The sequence below is a fragment of the Sus scrofa genome, chromosome 2 (assembly GCF_054392235.1).
Source record: "Sus scrofa isolate SSC_HxYL_T2T_F1_AM1 chromosome 2, Sscrofa_HxYL_maternal_Yorkshire_Landrace_v2.0, whole genome shotgun sequence".
NCBI classification, from domain to species: domain Eukaryota; kingdom Metazoa; phylum Chordata; class Mammalia; order Artiodactyla; family Suidae; genus Sus; species Sus scrofa.
The window spans coordinates 132,604,876-132,626,407 of NC_139384.1; the positions used below are offsets into that span (position 1 = coordinate 132,604,876).

The following is a 21,532-nucleotide window of genomic DNA, read 5'->3' on the forward strand; positions in this document are numbered from 1 at the left end:
TGACTAGTATCCATGAAGATGCAGGTTCATTCCCTGGCCCCACTCAATGGGTTAAGCATCTCTCATTGGTGTGAGCTGTGGTGTAGGTCACAAATGTGACTCGGACCCCACTTTGCTGTGGCTGTGGCATAGGCTAGCAGCTGCAGCTATGATTTACCCCCTAGCTTGGGAACTCCCATATATAACAGATGCAGCCCTAAAAAGCAAAAAAAAAAAAAAAAAGGTTCAATGAAAATTTTCTGTAAATGAAGTTTTTTCTTTTTATTTTTTTTCTTAAATTAAATTTTCATCTTGAATTGACCCAGAGGTTGAATGGAACCCAGCTAGGTAAAGAAGAAGCAGCATGACATATTTTAGTGACCTGGCAATAGATAATCATAGTCAAATAATAGGGTACTATATGAAGGGTGATGAGGTAAGAGGCTAAAGATTTAAGTAGGACCTAGATTATAAGAACTTTTTGCCTCTGTCCACTGCTTTTACTCCAGAGTCAGTGGAGAGCTACTAAAAGCTTTTTAGGCAGTGGAGTAAAATAGCAAGATTTACACTTAAAAAAATTATTCTGACATCATGAAGAAGGATGCAGTGGAGTGAAGCGAGGTTGGCTTAGGGTGAATAATTGAGAAATTTTTGCAGCAGTTCTCAGTAAAAATTCTAAGAGCATAAAATAAGAGAAGGGGACTTATTTGAGATATAGTTGTGAGTTAAAAATAATGGTACTTGGTAAATAATCTGATGTAGATATTGACATATAGCAATAATTTTAGGGTAATGTATTAAAATGATACTGACCTTTTGAACTTGCTCAAATTTTCTCATTACCTACTTCTCTTTCTCCCTTGGTTAGTGCTCCACCTGAGGAGGCTGCCTGACTTCTTGATTGACCATCAAGAGCTTGGATGAAGCAACATGAAAATTAGCTCCTCACGGTATAAATATTTGGCAATAGAAATATAAGTTCATGAAGAGAATCAGGCAGATAAATTCCTTTGTTCCCTCTTCTGTACATCTCTTCAAACCACAGCTTCAACTTGCAATATGATCAGAGAAGTTCTGCATGACCAGTAAATACACTGAATGAAAGGGTATTTAATATGTCATTCCCCCTTTATAGTTTGTTGTAAACATAGTGTCATCATAATAATGCATCACATCATGTGGCTTATGTCTTTCTTTGCTTTGTATTCCCTTTGTCCTCATCCTCACCATTCTAGGCTTGCATTTCTCAAATAAAGTATTAACAAATATTAACAAATTAGTCCTGTGTCAGGATTTGCTCTCTACAGCACATAAATTCTATTTTTTTTAAGGTGGAGATAGGGTGAACGGTGGTTGCATTTGGGTTTAGGGAAAAGGCTAATAAATTCTGTATTGACAATGTGAAGCATGAAGAGCTAGAAAAACATACCAGAGAAAATTGTGTAGTCTGCCCTAGAGTTCAAAAAAAAAAAAAAAAGTCTGAATGAGATGTACAGATCTAGAAATCATGAGCATAACTATTATGGTATACCCTTGAGTATAGAGTATACTATGGTCTAAATGTGTCCCCACAATATTTGTCGGTTAAAATCCTAATGTCCAGTATGATAACATTGGGAAGTGGGGACTGTGGGAGGTGATTAAGTCATGAGGCCCTTCCCTCATGAATGGGATTAATGTGTTTATAAAAGAAATACTAGAGAGCTCCCTAGCCCCCTTCACCATGTGAGGATTCCATGAGAAGTCTCTAGCCCAGAAGAGAAGAGCTGACCCTTTGGTACCCTGATCTCAGAATTCCAGTCACCAGACATGTGAGAAATAAAATTCTCTTGCTTATAAGCCTCCTAGTCTATGGAATTCTGTTACAGCAAACCAAACAGATTAATACAGGATAAGAAGAGAAAAAGTCTATGGCATATGAATAAATGCTGGGTAGCAACTGAGAAGGAATTGCCCAAAATACAGAAAAAAACTAAAAGAATAGTTAAATGGAAGAGGGGAGAAAGTCGCAAAAGGGACAAAGTATACAACCATGTCAGCAATGTTTGAGATGACAAATATGAAAAGGACTATAAAGTGACAGATTCTGCAATTAGTCTGTTATGGCTGATATTGTCGGAAACTCTTTCTGTGGACTGGAATTGTCAGATAGCAAATTGCAGTAGGTTAAGCAGTGTCAGGGAGTCTGCAAAGTAGAAAAGATTATACATTCCTCTTATAAGAGACATTACTTAGAAGGCAAAGAGGTCACTGGCATTTTCACCCTAGAGAGAAATTTCACTGCCAGCATGCCTTTCTGAATGACATAAAACAGCAGCGGCATTTAAAAATTATGCAAAGTGTATTAGTGATATCATCCTTCTATAGCTATTGCTAGTGTTCAAAGCAATGATTTGGTTAGCTAGAAGGCACTGCAAATCACATATAAGCATTACATTGACGTTGCTACATACGTTGGTACTTTTGCAATAAAGTAATATGGAATTCATGAATTTTGTTCTCCACCAAAATATAATACTAATATTGGAAGCCATTCTTCCTTTGATGTAATAGGAAAAATTCCAGAGAACTACTTCCACTGTTACAGAACAAAAATCAGTCATTTCTGGCTTAGTAATGACAAATATTTATAGATAATGAAAAAGAAGAGAGAATCTCACTAAATCCCCAAATCATACAAATCTGTTCAACAATAAACTTAAGTCGAGCAGAAGCCATAACTATAAATAGACAGTTTATAAAGACTCTGTAAAGTGATATGTGAATAATTTATTTAGGGAGATTAAGAATTTTCTATTGTTACTAAAAACACTCTAAATCAAGAATGTGATAATTCTGAGGCTGATCATTAAAAGAATTATGATTGTACGATAAAGAAAATTAGCTGATGACCTGAGAACTATGGTGAACAAAAACCAGGATCTGGAAACATCATGGATAAAGACTTTTCTTTATCCACACATGAGTGTGCTTTCACCAAGAGGGAGGAGGATTGGAATTCGTATCTATACTGTAGCACTTATAATTGGGTGGCTACGTTAATAGAGATATATGGCCTGTAGGTCTCCAGGCATTTCCCTTTAACATCTTAATAAAATAGTGTAATTTCCTGTCAGACTTCACAGGAAATCCAACTTTACTGGATTTTTCTATGTGTTTCTGGGAATCCTTACGGAAATTAGTAAAATTCCATAAACACAAGAAGGCTGTCCCGTGCCTGCTCTACCACCCGTCTCACTGAAGACATCAGCCAAGAGTTTCTCAGTCTTATCACCACACACCAGTCATCCCAGTCTGCCATCTCTTATTTGCTACTGTACCCAAATTTAGATACGGCACTCTCCATAAATTTTGATCAGTCAAGATTTCAAGTAAGACCAACTGAGAAGTTTAAATACACTTTTTTGGAGCTTCAAGATAAAAGGAGGAAATTGAAACTCAGGCAAAAAAAAATACATAATTGGAATTAAGTTATAACCAGAATCCACAAACCAAGATACTGCCTTAATATCTTACTTCTGAACCCCCTAGTTTATGAAGTTTTATAGTGTTCACTAAGTCAAACCTGGGGTGATGCCTTAATGTGCCTCCCACCCGAGTCTAGACCTTCAATTACACCGAAGACCTCACATAGAAAAGTCATTTGTTTTACAAAGTTAGATTGTTTGTAGATGCAGCATAAACACCTTTTTATATCTTCATTTTCTTGAAATTGCCAACATCTCTGCTTTAATTAGCATAATGAAAAAAACCCATTAAGCTGTTTTTCCTGAAATAAAGGGAGTCTGCCCTCAAAGATGAACTCAGCTACATCTCTAGTCTCATTATTATTATTTTTTAAGTGGGAACAGGAAGGTTTGGTCTCAGCTATAACAGATGTCATGGCACATGTGGAATCTAGTTTTTAAAATTATATCAAACAACAGAATTAGATATCTTAGACATCTGGCAATGAAGGACAGTGATCCCTGAAAGCTGGGAAACAAGATATAGGAAACAAAACAATAGCAGCAGTTTACTAAATGGAAAAAATATCTAGGTTGAAACACAAGTAGAGGGCACAAAAGTAGAGTCCACTCCTTTCCCTGAATTAGAAAACATAAATGAGAGGCTGGGGATTCCAAGGCAGCAAGAATTCACAAGGCAGAGGATCAGTACTAATCCAGACCCTTGAATCTGGCACATAAGGTTCTGTATGAATTGATCCAATCCTCTATCCCCTTTGGGAATTTCCCCGTTCAAATGATATTTTAGCCAAGTCAGGCAACATGCAGTTCTTGCGGCACATTTTGTCTTTGCCTTCGCCCATTAAAATTGTTCACACTGCCTCCTGCTGGATTATCTTGCTGTATGTAGCCCTAGTGAATATGGACTCAATGACCAAATTATGACCCAAGCACCAATACCTGCTAAGTCTCTTCTAATAGCCTACACCTACCCACTATTAAAATCACAAATTCCCTACCACTGGACTCTACCATAGCTGTGGTAGACTAAATCATGTCTCCCCCAAGATATCCATGTTGAAACTCCTAGAACCTCTGAATAGATTCCCTTACATGGTAAAATGGGAGATGTGATCTTATGGATCGTGTGATGGGGAGATCATCCTCGATTATCCAGGTAATCCCAATATAGTCACAAGAGTCCTTATAAGAAGTAGGCAGGAGGGTCAGATTCAGAAAAGGCAATGAAACGATGGAACCAAGGAGAGAAAGGGAGAAGGAAATCAGAAGATGCTACGTGACTGGCTTTAAAGAGGAGAATGAGGCTACAAATGATGGAATGCAGGCAGCTTCTAGAAGCTAGACAAGCCAAGGAAATGAATTCTCCCCTAGACCTCCATAAGGAATGCAGTCTGTCAATGCTTTGATTTTAGAACTTCTGATCTTCAGAACTATAAGAGAACAAATTTGGATTGTGTTAGGTTGCTATGTTTGTGTGTCTGGTACAGTAACAGGAAAACAGATAAAATAGCCTATGGTCATTTCTCTCACAATATCTAGAATACATTATTACATTAACACTATCTTTGTTTACATGTATGCCTTTACTTATAAAATGTAAATTTTTTGAGCAGGGATGATTGAGGATACATTAGTCTCTAAGTCCTCATCTGTTATCAGAGTACCTGGTATGATAGGAACCTGGTAAGTATTTCTTGAATGAATGGATAAGTGAAGAAATAAATGAATGTTTATTAGTATTTCTAATATTCAGTCCATTTCCTTCAGCTCCTTAGCGCCACTTCAGTCCCTGTGACTAAATTCTTTTAAGAATTAATTCCCATATTATTTTAGCTGGGAAATTAAGTTTTTCCTTCACATATGTACTACTAACAAGTTTTTGGACTCTCATTTCAAGACAGTCCTAAGTGAAGATCATAGAAAGAATCAAAAAAAAAAAAAAAAAGGATTAAGAAGAATACTTCATTCTATAGAAACCAGAGGAGAGGCTATAAATCTGTGCTGATTCTAGCTTGACCAAATAGTTGATGCCCGAGAAAAGAAAGCTATGGATTATGCTGTAAGCTGGACCAGGCAGCCTCAGCCTGTTGTCAGTCTTTAGAGGAAAATTGATCTCACACACTGTTACTACCAAATTCTAACCATGAGTCCCGGCCTGCAAGCCATAGACATTGACCAAATGTGGGAACTCCTACCAGTGACCTGCTAGTCATTACTCCCATATACAGGGCCTTATCAGAGATGACACTTTCTGGTCAACGTGGATCTGTAAGGGCTTATTTCCATGCAAATATTATAATTTTGCAGTCGGATTTAATACATGATAATTAGATTCCATCCACAATGTCTCTTATGGTTGGATATATCTTTATAAGTTGATCCATGAGTTCTGCAATCATTTAAAACATTTTAATGGTACATGATTTTGAGTTCCAAACAGACTACTTAAATATCATATTGCATATAGCTCAAACGGAGTCTTTATTTCTAAGTAACTAAACACACATCACGCCAAGTAAACAATTTCAGAAAAAGCATATGTTTTTACTACATCAAAGGCTCAAAATTTGAGCAGAATATAATTTACACGCAATTTTTATTTACGACTTCAATTTCCCTAGTGATTTTCAAGCTAGAAAATTAGAGGCATCATGTGCACCCTTTCCTTGGCAGTGACACCAAAGAGCCACCATACTCCAAAGCAAATCCTGAAAAGGGAACAAGGTTTGATTTGCTGATGACAGGAGGCAAACAACCTCTTGATTTATCTCTCCTAGCATCTCTTGTTCACCATCAGCCTTTTTTCTACTCTATAATCCAGACAAATCAAATGATCAGGGCTACTGCTTGTTACTGAACACCCAAAGGGATTAAATTTCAAATATTCAGCAATAGATTGATACAGCTGGAAGAAAAAGTGAAAGCCAATAAAACTACCTGATTGAGTTTATGGCTCCACATGTAACGCCATCTAAAAGAGTATGTGAAGATTGGCAAAATGAGACTTCAGGCAGCAGAAGCTCTTGGTTCAGATATTTGAACCAGTATGACAAAACTGGGTTCTTGCCTCCACGGTTCCCCTAACCCTGTGATGGTTTTGTCACGATTTGTGTTTCTCTCCCATTGTGACCTAGCTAGCAAACTCACAGCAAGGTGACCTAGCTTACAAGTAAACTCATCCAGCAGCTCATGACAAGAAAACCCAAAATGAAATTCCACAACATTTGGAGTAAACACTACAGATTTACTTAAACAAAATCAATCAGCCTGATATTTCAAGACTCTCAGTAGTTCTAACTCAATGGGAAAAAGAAAACAGAAGGAGCCAGCAGTCTCTGCCTCTGATCAGATTATATATATGGAGCTGGCAGGAGTCAAGTCTTTTTTTTTTTTTTTTTTTTTTGTTAAGAAGCTGTTAATCATTAAAAAGAAACAGAGAGGATACAATGTTGAGTGCTTTCCTGAAACAATTACCTTTTGGTTTGTAGTTTCAGAAACTAGTTTTGTTCTCTTCCTTCTACAGTTGATTTTTTTTTCCCCTAACTCTGAGAGATAGCCACAGTGAAAAGCTAAGTTTATGTTCTGCAGTCTGTCCATTTATTTTTTAATTTAACATACTTATAGATAATAGATTTATCCTAGTTATAGACATATTTTGAGATGATTAAAGCAAAAAGAATATAATTCAGCCTGACTTCCCCATGGGACTTGTGCTAAAGAGTCCTAAGCGTCTATGTTCATGGAAAAGTCACAACACTATTTCTAGGAACTGATTTTTAGTTAGTTGATTAAAGTTGATAATTTCCAAATATTTTAGTATAGATACAACTTTGGCAGGACAAAAACTCTTCTTTTCACCAAGGATACTACCCCACATAGAATAATAAACTCTCCTGACAACCAGTTAGGCTATGGGAAACAGAGTGCTTCAGGCAGGGTGTAGCATAGATGAGAGAAGTTAACTTGGAAAGAAATCACCTCCACTGAAAATGTTCTTGGATAAGACTGGGGTTAGTGGAAGTAACATAATTAATTCTAGGCCATGTTCAAAAGCCATTCAGGGCAAAGAGGCAACTCAACTGTTTTCTTTCAAATGTTCATTAGTCATACTGCCTCATCTCCTCTCAGCACATAAATTCATTTCCTTAAAGTGTAAATTATACATGCTTATTTTGGTATATTTTTGACAAGGCAGTAACTTAAAATGAATTTGTTAAATTTCTTTGGAAGGAGCCTCCCCCATTCAGACTTAATCTTTTCCTTTTTCCCTTTCATCTTCATTTTTCTCTCTTCCTTTCTTCTTTTCACAAGTATACCCCAAAGGTGTTTATATTCTTCCTTCCTACTTCTAAAATTTAAATTATTTTATCTTTGAACTAGATCCAATCAGCAATAGCATAGAAATATTGTTAGAATCAGAGGGTTAATTAAATACATGCCAAAGAAAACAATCTTATAAAAAAGGAAAGCACCCTGTCTTTTAAGGAGCTTCAGCTACAAAATTGTTTTAGACATCTGTCTGATACTTTAGTTCATAAACTGTTTCATAATACCAAAACAAAGGCTGAATTAAATTAATCCCTACTCAAATTAAGCTACTCACAGAACTGAAATCTATTTAATATTTTTGTTTATAACAAGGTTTTATAAAGATTTTTTCTTAATGTTATATTGCTATTTTTGAAATTTTAGAGTTTATGACATTTTAATCTATAGGTAAATTTTATCCCAATTATATGCACTATAAAACTATAGTCTTGAAGAAATACATCCTGCCTTTACATTCTCCTACTCTGCGTCTTAAAGAGCATGGTACCTGCAATAGCAAGCCCTAAATATTTTCTCAGCCCACTCTGGACATCAATGTGAAAGCTTTTCAACATAGTCATATTCACATGAACTGTACATATTGGATATTTATAATAAAAATGAATACGTTTTCTGATTCTGCTTTAATTTTCCTCTAAATCTTAACTAATGGATGTAATACTTGCATCTTAAAAAACATGGCCTGATTTGCAACCTAGCAGCATCACCTGGATTTTGCACAAAGGATGAAAAATGTCAGAATTCAGTTCTAGCGCTGAGTCTGCTGCCCTGACCAGCTAGGTTAGCATGTGGGAAGTCATTTTCCTTTCCGGGGCCTGAATCTCTTGAAATATTAAGTAAGAGGAATTTAAAAGCTGGTTTCTAAATTCATTTTCAACTCTCACAGATTATTAAGCCTTTTCTTTGTGTATCTGTGTGCTTTGGTTTAGTTTTCAAATCAACTTTATTAAAGTACAATGTATAGATAAAAAACTATCAACTTTAAAGTGTACTGTTCATGAATTTTGACTGATGTGTGTATGCATATACACACATATACTTACACACACACACACACACACACACACACACATAATCATATAAGTTAACATTTCAAACAAAAGAAGAGATATTTCTACCTTCTCAGAAAGTTCCCTCAGGTTCTTCTTCAGTCCTGTCTCACCCTGAGACCTGGCTGCAGGCAATCACTCACTGATCTACTTCCTGCCTATTCTCAAATAGCATGTGTATGAAGTCATACAGGATACTTCCTTTTGTCTTACTTATACTCAGCATTACATATTTTAGGTATATTTCTTACATGCATCACAGTTTGATGCATGTAATTTTTATCTTTATTGATTAATTACATTCTATTTTATGTATTTACCTTATTTTGTTTATGCAGTCACCTGCTGATGGACATCTGGGTTATGTGAATTTTTAGGCATTTGAATAAAGCTGCTAAAATATTTGAACTATGTAAAATCTTTTCATGAATATACATTTCATTTCTCTTGAATAAATAGCTAGAAGTAGAAAGTAAGTCATAAGCCTAAGTTTAGCATTAAAATAAATGGCCAGTGTTCCAAAACTGGTACCATTTCAAACTGGTACCATTTTCCAAAAGTGAACCATTATAACTTCCTAACCACAAAGCATAAGAGTTCCAGTGGCTCCATTAAAAACTGACACTTAGTATTGATGATCATTTATATTTTAGCCATGTTAGGGGATGCACACCTACTTAGTTGTGGTTTTCATTTGCATTTCCCTGATTACTAATGATAATGAACATCTTTTCCAGTGCTTACTAACCATTAGTCATCAAACTGGTATGTTCTGTAGAGAGTGTGCTCAAATCTGTTGCTCATTTAAAAAAAAATTAAATTCATTTCTTACTATTGAGTTCTAAGAGCTTTTGTATTTATTTAAATATGTCTTTTGAAAAATAGGTATTATGTCTATTTTCTCCCAGTCCATGCTTTGCCTTCTTTTCTTACCGATGGCTTTGAAAGAACAGAAGTTTATTATTTTTTTCCTTTATATTCAGTTCCCTTTGTATTCTAAGACATTTGCCTCACACAGCATTGTGATGATTTCCTTCCATTTTCTTCTAGGAGTTTTAGAGTTTTGGATTTTGTGTTGGGGTGTTCTATCCATTCTGTGTTTATTTTGGTAAAGTGTGAGGCAAAGGTTGAGGCTCACTATTTACTGTCCACTTATATGTTCTAGGACAATTCACTGAAAATGGTATTCTTTCCTCATTGAGTTATCTCAGCACCTTTTTTAAAAGTCAATTGACCATATATGTATAGGTCTGTTTCTAGACTGCATATTCCATTCTATTGATCTATATGTCGATAGGCCCTTATATCAGTGTATCATGTCACATTGTCTTTATTATCACAGCTTTACAGTAATCTCTTTAATTGGTAGTATAAGTTCTCAGACTTAGTTTTTCTTCAAAACTGTGTTATCCACTAAATATATATTTTCGACTCCATACAAATTTTAGAACAGGTTTGTCAATTTCTACTTTTGAAAAAATATAGTGCTATTATGTTTAAGTCAAATCTATCAATCAATTTGGGGAAAACTGACACCTCAGAAAGACTGAGTCTTCCAAACAGTACACATAGCATCTTCTTCCCTTTTTTAGATCTTCTTAAATTTCTTTCAGTAATATTTTGTGGTCTCCTTAGTATAGATTTTACATGTATTTTGTTAAATCTATCCTTACCTAGGTATGTGATATTTTTGATTTATTGTTAATATTTTTTTCTCATTTATCTGTTAACAGTAGAAATATCTACTTCTATAAATTCACATATTCTAGACATTTCATATGTATGAAATCATTCAATAAGTGGTCTTTTGTGATAGACTTCTTTTACTGGTCATAACGTTCCCAAGGTTCACCCATATTGCAGCATGTAGCATTACTCCATTGCTTGTAATTGTTGAGTAATATTTCCTTATATGAATGTGCCACATTTTTACATTCACCAGTTGCGTATTTCATTAGTTTCCACTTTTGCATATGAGCAGTGCTAGTCCAAACATCTGCATAAAGTTTTTGTTTGGGCATATGTTTTCATTTCTCTTTGTTGTATATCTAGGGGCAGAACTGCTGGGTTACTTTACAACTCCTTTAATTCTTTGATGAACTGTCAGATTGCTTTTTAAAGTGGCTTCACCATTTGAAATTCCCCACCAATTTATGAGGCTTTCAGTTTCTCTATACCTTTGTCAAAATACGTTATTATTTGACTTTTTTATAATCATCATTCGAGTTGGTATGAGGTGGTATTTTATTGTAATTTCTTCATAGTTAATTATGAGGTATTCATGTACTTACTGCCATTTTTATATATATTGGAAAAAAATTTATTCAAATTGTGTGTCCATTTTTAATTGAGTTATTTTTGTATTACTGAGCTATATGAGTTCTCTGTATCTTCTGAATATCACATCCTTATCAGATATATGATTTTAAAAAAAAATTCTCCCTGTCTTTGAGTTGTAATTTCACTCTCTTAATGGTGTCCTTTTTTTAAGTCTTTAGATTATATTTATTTATTTGTATTAAAGTATAGTTGATTTACAATGTTGTGCTAATTTCTGCTATATAGCATGGTGACCCAGTCATATATACATATTCATTCTTTCTTTCATATTATCTTCCATCATTTTCTACCCAAAGACTAGACAGTCCCCTGTGCTGTAAAGTAGGACCTCATTGCTGACTCATTCTAAATCTAGGAGTTTGCATCTACCAAGCCCAGATTATCTGTGTCCTTTGAGTCACCAGAATCTTTTATTTTGATGAATCCCAATTTACCTATTTCTTATTTGGAAGCTTGAGCTTTTATTGTTATATCTAAGAAACCACTACATCATATAAGGTAATGAATATTTTTGTCTGTGTTTTCTTCTAAGATTTCCAGAGAGTTTTAACTCATATTTAGGTCTTCGACTCATTTTGGTATATGGTGTGAGGTATAGGCCACTTGATTCTTTTACATGCAGATACGCACTTGTCCCAACACTGTTTGTTGAAAACATGATTCTTTCCCTGTTGAACTGCCTTGATATCCTTGTCAAAAATCAACTGATTGCAAATTTGAGGGTTTATTTTTGGACTCTCAATATCCTATTCCATTGATCTACATAGCTCGTCTTTTGCTAGTACCAAACTTTTTTCATTGTTGTAGTTAGGTAATAACTTACTAACCTTATGTCTTATGAATCTGCTTACTAGTGCTATTGATTTGGGTAAAGTGCTTTAGATTTTCTATGGGTATGATTATGTCATCTGCAAATAAATATTTTTACTTCCTCTTTTCCCAACTGGATACCTTTTATTTACTTATCTATTTTCTTGTCTGGCTGCACTCTCCTGTACAATTTTATCTAGAAGTAATGAGAGTAAAAATCTTGTCTTATTCTCATACTTACATAGAGAAACATTCTCTCTGTAACATCATATAGATGTTAACAATAAGATTTGGTAAATGTCCTTGTATATTTTGTGGATATTCTCTTCCATTATTTGCTGAGAGCTTTTATCATAAACTGATGTAAAGTAAGATGTCTGTTTGTTTCAAACAAATAAAATATTTTGCTTCCTATGAACGAAGGACTTTTCCAAAATGCTTTACAGATAGTATCACATTTAATTGTCTGACAATCCTATGGACTTGAACTAGTTTTTAACTCATAATATTCCATTTACAGATACAGAAATAGGCATGGAGAGGATATGTAACATGTCCAAAATGACATGACTAGTAAGTAGCAAAGGTGGCATTTGAACTAAGTTAATCTGTCCCCCAACCTGTGGGGATAACTGCTATACCATTGCTGATTTCCAAGTGTTCATTGCAAATGATCAGCCTAAATAAACAAGGCCTAAATGCGGTTTTCTCTGGTGATGGAAATAAGTAATTGTGTAAACCCCATAAGGATTGACAGCCACTTCATATCTTAAATAAGACAGTACATGAGTAGAGATAAAAGAAACAATTGATAAAGATACAGATAAATTTCAAGAAATTAAGTTAATATCCTGCTTTTCTTTCGCTTACTCAGCATAATTCCAAATGATAAGCCTTTTAACATACTTCTCCCTTATTGTTGAAATGTATAGGCTATATTCTAAAATTTCAGAAAATTTTTCCCAGAGAAATGGTTACACAAATAAATGATTATGTTTTCAGAAAAACATCATAAAAGGCCTCCATAACTCATGGTGATGGTACAGTAGAGCATTCAAGATTGGCCTTTGGAATTAACCTACTTAACATGAAAGTCCATCTCTTCCTCTTGCAAACCAAATTATCTTGGAGAAATTACTTAACTTTTTGTTCTATTGCTTTCCTCAGCTATACATTTGGCATAATGGCATTATCTAAACGTTATTGTGAATGTTTAATTGCAGAGTATATTCAATGAGTGTCAGTTATTATTATACATTCACTGATGCACCCCTAAATCATTTTAATAATTGTGCTAATTCAATGAAACCTACTCATATTTTTTTACCCTATTTCTATGGGAAAATCAATTCTGAATTCCAAACTGGCACACCAAGATCACACTTAATTAAACAGTGGAACCTTCATTGGCATATGCTTGGGGCCAAGGGAGAGACTTTGCATTACCAGAGCTTTATTGATTTTACCACTCTATATATCCACAAGATAATACTTCTTCACACATTTTCTTGTTTCCACTTCTCCATGTTTTGTGTGAGTATATCAAGTTGACTGTCAGTCACTAATTGCTGAAATCCATACAATGGGAACATTAAACATATTTTCAAGAGGTTCTCATTAAGTTATAATAAAGAGTAAATTCTCTAATGGTCATATATATTCATGTAATTGAGCTCTATCAATTTGTTATGATTCATAAGTATATTCCATGTACACACCATAAAAACAAGAGGAATCTAATGTCTTCACATGGGAAAGAACCTTTCAAAATCTGGCTTCATTGTGGGATGTTTTTCTCACATTTTTTTTAGTTTTATTTATATTTCAGTTTCCAGCAGTGACAAAACTGTATTCAAAATACTCAAAGTGTTCAAACTTGCACAAAGACCAGCTGTCTGTCCAACTGCAGTTTTTAAAATTAGGCTTCCTGGATTGGAGGATAGCAAAAGGAAAAACAAATTTAAAAAGATAGTAGAAGAGGTTGAATGAATATATATGAAGATGAAAAGATTAGTTTCTATCATAAGGAAACTGCTAAATAGTTAAAATACTATAATATACAAATTTAAAAATGGTTCCACAAGTTTTTTCTCTAATAAGGGTAATGGACAAAATAAGAATGTCAATAACTTTCTATATTAGTCTAGCCATGTTTTTCCAAATAATCCTTCAATTTTGCACTAACGAATTCCATCCCTGCAAAAATAATAGTGTTTTTTCCATAAAAATGTCATGAGGACCAAAGCAAAATTCTTTCATAGGAAAAAACATGAACAACTCTAATGGACTTGGGATGGGATTGAGCCATGCAGTATAACTGGGATAAATATTAAATCTCAGCCATCAGTTTCCTAAAAGAAATCTCATTTCAACCTTAATTATATCAATTCTCTTGGTACCATGATTATAAAAAATTCAAGGGGAAACATATTTAGGAATAAGCTTCATTCATGAAAGGGTTTCAGCCCCTTCAGAACGGATCATGATTCAGTGTGACTAGCACAAGGATTTCTTGCTAGCACAAGAGTCACTGAGCTGAATGAAATATCCTAGGCTTCTCCATCTCTCATCTCCACCTTATTAAGAAAATCTTGAAGCCATATTTCCCTTTTGTCAGCTCTTAGTATGGTAACTAATAATACTGATATAGTAAAGCATAATTTCCAAGTTTCCTGTAGACTTTGCCTTTGGAAAACAGCTACACTTTAGGAAACACATTGAACAAGGGTGGTTTTGCTTAAAAATAAATATAACTGTTTCAGTTCAAAATATGTGTGCATGTGATATATGTGTATATACGTGTGTGAGTGTGTGTACATGTGTGTGTATTGAGAGAGAAAAAAACCAAGTCTGTAAACAAACATTACTGGCATACAATTAAATGTTCAAATGCTCCATGGTCATTTCTAAACAGCAAATTTCCAGTGGGTGGGGGGAAGTAGCCAGCTGTTACAAACACATTGAGGAAGGCTTTTTTCAGACACCTGTAGAGAGAAGAATATGATCCAGATGTGGCCCAGCTATTATTCATGTCTACTAAAACAGGCTGGCTTACTCTATCACCAGAAAGAACCAAGCTTGTGTCAGTCATGAATGCTCTCTTAGCCCCTGGAAATATTTTAATTTAGGTATGGCCTTTATCATATGGATGCCTGTCAACCTCTTTTATTTTTCATCTCTACCCTCTATTGGGCTCAGCTTTCCTATCTGAAGGGTTCCTGCTTTATTGCCACACAGCCCCACACAATCAAACCAATAAGTCCTGTTGATGCTTCTGACCCAGGGAGGTAAACCAGCAACTCATTTTTATCCTGGATCCTCAACTTCAGAATGTAGCACCTTAAAGCAAGCAGTATTTTCCTTTGCAGGCTCTCTTTTGCCTCCCTCCCTTAAAGGACTAGAGAGAGAGGGTGAACTGAAGCAAGTTCTTTCTTGACAAATAGATAAAGAGGGGGAGGAACAAAGGAAGTAAAAGGGATTCAGAGGACAGGAACTTGTATCCTGCCATAAAACAGAACCTAATTTGCTCACCAATGTGCTCTGGAAATAGAGCAAGCAGAAGTTGCTCACAGCAATTCTCTGTGGTAGGAAAGAATGTTTTCTAATGACTTTTTATCTCAATGAAGTGTAAGAATATGTTCCAAGCTAGCCACCATAATTTTATTTTCAGTTGGCAATTGTAAATTTAGTATTCCTGTGTTCTAAAGACCAGAATTTCTAAAAGAAAAAAGAAAAAGCTTTTTAAAAACCATTAACTATGTACTGTTCATCAAAATAAGAAATGGTTTTAAAAGAAACTGCATAAATAGTACAGAATACTAAATTTATAAATATACGTAATTTATACCTAATTTGAAGACATTTATTTGCATAAAAAAGATGACCATCTCTTCAACAATTCTTGCCTTTTATAATTTGGCACATACTCACTATATCTCTGCATGTCAACATTTTCTTGTATTCCAGGATATTTTCTTTTTTGAATAATTATATTATCTAATGTTTCTATTGACTTTATTAATTAGATACAACTCTCACATGATTGATCAATGTTTTCAAAGTATGGCAGGTATCACACAACTCTTCAAGGATTCAGGACAATTTCCTATCAAAAGCCATTACAGGTAGCTTCATTTATAAATTTCCCCTGAGTTTACCTAACTAGTGCTAACTCACTCTCATCTGTAACATCTCATGGGAAGAACCTATTTGCCTTTCAAATTTTCTTATTTTCTGCTAGGTTTCTGAAAAAAAAAATTCTAGGCAGAGATAACGTTATCTCTCCACTGTAAGAACTTTTAAATAATAGATAATTAATTGCAACCCCTTCTTTCTCAATGAAGCATAAAATTTTTCTAAAAAAGCGTTTGTTGCTTGCTAAGTTAAACATACACTTTGAACAGAAAAGACCTTAACTTCCAAGATAATGTTTGATGCAAAGAAATACTTTCTAGATTTTGGAAAGCATATGATAGATTCAACCATAGGAATTCATTGATGATTTAAATGGAGAGAAAATAATGAAATTGGTAAAAGGAAAATGCTTAAATGGTGCAAATAAGCTAAAGAATAATATAAAAGGATCTAGCAATCAGTGAGTCGGTTTTTAATTAAAAATAAAAATTCATGAGATCCTGTGCAAGCATTAAAGTACAGAAAGCTAATATTTGTTCATAAAACCATCTCAATGACTGTTGAATGCAGAATATTAAACTATTAGACTACTTATGAGAGCAAAGGAGTTCATTTAATTCCTTTAAACAGAAAGAGAAAAATTTACTCTGAAAGGGAAAAATAGGCAGTAAACGCCTTATAAAAGATACACTGGGAATTGAGATATAAGATTAACAAATTCACTTTGTGGGATGATTTCTAATAGGCTTTTTATAGATCTTACATTTGTAAAGATGTGATTTCCTTTTCTCTATCCACTACATCCCTTCCATCCCAGATTTCAAGCTCAGTTTGTCTCTCTGAATACCTTTAATATATGTCCTTTCCTTTTAATTCCACAGACACCATCCTAATGCAAACACTGTCACCTCCAACCTGAATTCTGCTGGTGGCCTCTACAATGACCTGTTTTTCATTTTTTTTTCTCCAGCAAGCTCTTTCTACGTACTACTTCCAGAATAAAACTTCTTCAGTGATACATCTTCCCTTGTCTAAGGTCCTTTCTTGTGTTTCTGAATCCCATCAAGTAAGTTATGAAAATAGAGCTTTGTGCTAAAGATCCTCACTGAACTGATCCTAATAGTCCATGCCTCACTTTCCTCCTCCTCTGCGCTGTCACAGAGGTGAGCTGCCTGGTTTCCTCTGCAATTTCTCCAGCTCTATCTGATTTATACTCAGATTTTAAAGACTTCTCATATTAGATGTCATCTCTTTCATAGACTTTTTTTCATGCTTCTGCAGTTGAAAATTATTTCTATCTTTAAACAGAAGTCTCATTCTGACATAAGTCAAACTTATAGAGTAATTGACCAGGAGTTTAGGATTTGCCTAGCCCTGGCACTTTTTGTCCTTTATTTTATCTCCTGCTCCTAGATGTCCAAAGCATCAAGCCCAGGACTGCCACAGAGCAGTAACATACTGAATCATTGTTGAATGTTACACATAAAAGCTTAGTGGTAACCTAACAATGAACCATGCTTTATACCTGATAGTCATAGTTGTTGAGCTTTCAAAATACTTCCCAGAAAGTATACTTGGTACCCTCCAGTTGTTAATTAGTGAGAAATTTAACAAGTTTATGTATAGCAAGTGTTTCCCATAATACCTAGTATGTAGTCAGTGCTCAACAATTTTGCAATGTTGTTATTATATTAGTGGTAATTATGTTAGTGGTATTTGTAACAACAGTGATTTGTGTTAAAGCTATGTCTCTCAATCTGTTTTGAATATGCTCCTCCTCAGCGGATTTTAAAATGCATTTATATAATAAAAAAATAAAGAGACAAATACTGAGAAAGTTAGCGTTACAGATTACTGTTAGGAATCTCATAAAACACAAAAATTATCAGTCAAATTCTCTAGTTTAAAAGCAAGCTCCTTTTTTTTTTCACCATCCTTCTTAAACTGAGATGTCATGTCTAGAAATCTGTAGCTACCTGATGGCTAAAAGTGAAAATTCACCAATGCCCTATCAACTCTCCACTTCATTTCTCATTACTTTCCCACTTCTAATAAAAGGTCTTATCCTAGTCTTTAAATTTGTAGCCTTGTATTTTCTGCTCTGGTACCATGAGGTATAAGAGGAAAGAAAAACTCCCTGTGTACTATACAGAGATGCTCTTTTGATAGACTTTCTTTTTACCCAAGATTTACCCAAAACAAGACCTTTTCCTCACCTAAATTAGTCTCTAGTAGATTGACTGATTGTACCCCATGCTCAAAGATCCCATTATTGGGAATTTTATAATTTCCAAATATGGAAAGGTTTTTCTCTGAAAGGTAAATGCTATAAACCATAACAGCAACAGCTCAAGGAGACCAAGATGTGGCACGCCAAGAGCTGAATAAAATTAGAAGAAAGCAGGCTGATAGACAATGATGAACCAGCTCTACCTTCTACTCTCATTGGATACTGACTGGAAGAAATTAAGAGGAACTAGGAAAGTGGCAGCTCTCTGGCCTTAGGCTGTCTATGATCTTTCCTCTTTGAATAGATCCTTCATAGATAGGGATTACATCCTCTAGGGAACATTGTAAAATGTTCTATTACTTCAATTATTTCCTGATACTCTCTTCAGCTCACTTTCCAAAGGAGAGATTGCCTGTGAAACATCTGGATCAAGAAGCCACTTCAGAAGTATGTCATTATGTAAAATTAGCAAGAACCTTTGGGATAGGGTGTCTCAAACACAAGGAATTTGCATCTAAAAGTGTCTACCTAAAACACTGGTTGATGGAGAATGGGTAATATTTACCCAGATCAACTTTACTTGCTCTTAAACACTTATTTTTCCATTCATTAGTTCTGACTAATCTGACAACTTTGAACAAAAGACATTGACTTTGTCAGGTGAGCGGACAACCAGATAGAGAGACAATTCATCCAAAGAGTACAGATAACTCTGAGTAATAACAAATTCTGTAAAAAAGAATACATTTTAAATGAAAATATCACATAGTCATTTGCAGAAAGATTTTTTAGCATCATTTGGTGGCACAGTGGGGAATTTAGGAAGCACATTTTATCATATAAAGATGTTAAAGTTGTGTCATTTCAGGCGATAGTTCCTGGTGAACCATCTCTAAACACTGTATAATTCATTGTACAGGAGTAAAAAGGTAAATGTATCATTGGGATGATTTATCTAACTTCAAGGCTTCAGAGTGTGACCATCCAGAACCAAAATAGATTCACTGTCTGAAATCCAGTTTTCTTTTCTGAGTGAAATACTTTTCTCTCTTCAGTAAAAGCAGGTTGTTTCATATAATGAGTTCAAGGTTAAATTGTCAATGATAAAATTTTAGAAATATTTCTGTGAAGAGTCCAATCTTTTATTTGAAAAAAGCAACAGTGAAAGAGTGTCTCAAAGATTCAGCAAAGCTAATTTTGTCCTATTCTGTTTTTTTTTAAACCTAGAAGATTATCTATACATCTATATACACATCTACCAATAAAAGTATATGTTATAGACTGAGGAATAGTAAGTCATGATCAAAGAGTGATGATATGGCAGAAGATAAAGAACAATGGGCCAGGGACTTTGACTTGTTCTATATTCTATCTAGGGAAATTTCACTCTACAATATGAAGTATTAGTAGAAGACGAAGATGCTGTGGGAAACCAAGATTGAGTTAGTCAGTATTTTTGCCATGTGATCTTAGATATTCACATGATCATTGGACACTACAGACAATAAAGCACCAAAGATAGAAGATAGGAGATAGAAGACAATAAAGAAAATTCAAGAAATATTTTTAGGCATCTGTATGTGAAACTTTGCATTAGGTGTTGGCAAATGGTACTTCTGTATTAAACATTTTTTTTATACCCTCAAGCAGTTCATACCCTAAAGAGAGGGAAAAACTTGTTCAAAACTAATTTTAATACAAAGTAAAAAGTATGTAATTAGACATAAAACTTTATTGTAAATGTAAGAATTCATTTAGCTTAAATGTAAGAAACTATTTTAAATGCAAGTATTAATCATTAGACTGGAAAAAATTTTAGGTTTGAGCATATAGAGTTGGAGGGAATGAGAGAAAAGACATATTCATGCAGTGATAATTATATAAAAGTGTTCCTTATAGCCACTCTAAAGAGAAAATTGGCAGTATTTAAAAAAATTTTTTTCAAAATGCACACTCCTTGTGATCCAGAAATTAGAGTTGTTTTTTTTTTTTTTTCTTTTTATAGCCATACCTGTGGCACATGGAAGTTACCAGGTCAAATCAGAGCCGCCATCAGCAATCTATGCTGCAGCTTGCAACAACATTGAATTCTTAACCCACTGAGTGAGGCCAGGGTTTGAATCTGTATCCTCATGGACAGAAGGTAAGGTTTTTAACCTATTGAGCCACAATAAGAACTCCAGAAATTACATTTTTTGAATATCTCCTAAAGCAACACTTGTTTAAGGTTTTAGGCAAAATGAGAAGAAAAGTTCATTACAGTGTTCTCTTTAAACAAAAATAAATAAAACCATTGTTATGGTGGACACAATCTATTTCATCAAGAGTAGTGTCCAAATGACAACTTTGCTAAGAGAAGCCTTATTTTGTTTTGCAGAATTACCTCTTGCATAATCTCTTAAACAATGGTTGGGCTCATATCAAGTTATGCTGTCTTGCTCAAACTCTATTTTGACCTTTACTTTTGAGCAGAATGACAAGAACTCAAGAAAGATAAATAAGGGATCACTGACTATAAAAGTATCCTTTCTGATGAAACTGTCAATCTGCTTCCTCAACTCTCACAGAAGTGCAGATTCTGCTCTTGTTGAGACTGATATGGTAAGGTGCCAATAAATTATTAGGATAAACTGTCTTTCCTCAATGCTACCCAGATATGGTTGCAATCTTGGATGAAATATTTCTGATATAAGATTGATGTGGGAAAAAGCAATAGCTTTTCTGCATACCAGCGAGGTAATATTTATATGGATCCCACCCTTAAATAAACAAAATTGAGTTTAAAAACTGCCTAGGATTAAAGCTGGCAATTATATGAAAAAATTAGAAGGAAAATCGTGAAAATTTAACAAAGGAATAAACTAAGACTTAAGTAACCAGAATGGCATGTTGTATTTTTTATGGAAAGACAAAAATATGCTAAAATGTCCATATTTTTTATAAAATAATGTGCAGGATTAATGAAATCCCAATTAAAATTTCAATCAATTTTAATATAATAGGTCTCACTTATTTTAAAGATATATGGGGGAAAATGTGTGACAGAAGAGCTAAACATCTTTCTAAAAGGACAATTAAAAAGTACATAAAATACAAGATATCAGTAAATGCAAAGTTCATGAAATTTTAGGAGTAAATTTGTTGTAAAAATTTGTAAATATATTGATGGAAAGCAATGAAATATCAATAAGCAG

At 34.3% G+C, this 21,532-nt stretch overlaps 1 protein-coding gene and 1 long non-coding RNA gene across 3 annotated transcripts in view; one reads left to right on the forward strand and one right to left on the reverse strand.

Annotated features, from left to right (window-relative positions):
- The window catches only part of LOC110259775 (uncharacterized), a 1,242,567-nt gene extending 1,241,590 nt beyond the window's left edge, over window positions 1–977 (forward strand). The window contains exon 6 of the long non-coding RNA XR_014838624.1: window positions 848–977. This is a non-coding gene — a long non-coding RNA (uncharacterized LOC110259775). The remainder of the gene's footprint in view (window positions 1–847) is intronic.
- Window positions 1–21,532, reverse strand: part of DTWD2 (DTW domain containing 2) — a 1,117,698-nt gene that overhangs the window by 269,795 nt on the left and 826,371 nt on the right. The gene's annotated exons all lie outside the window — the stretch shown is intronic.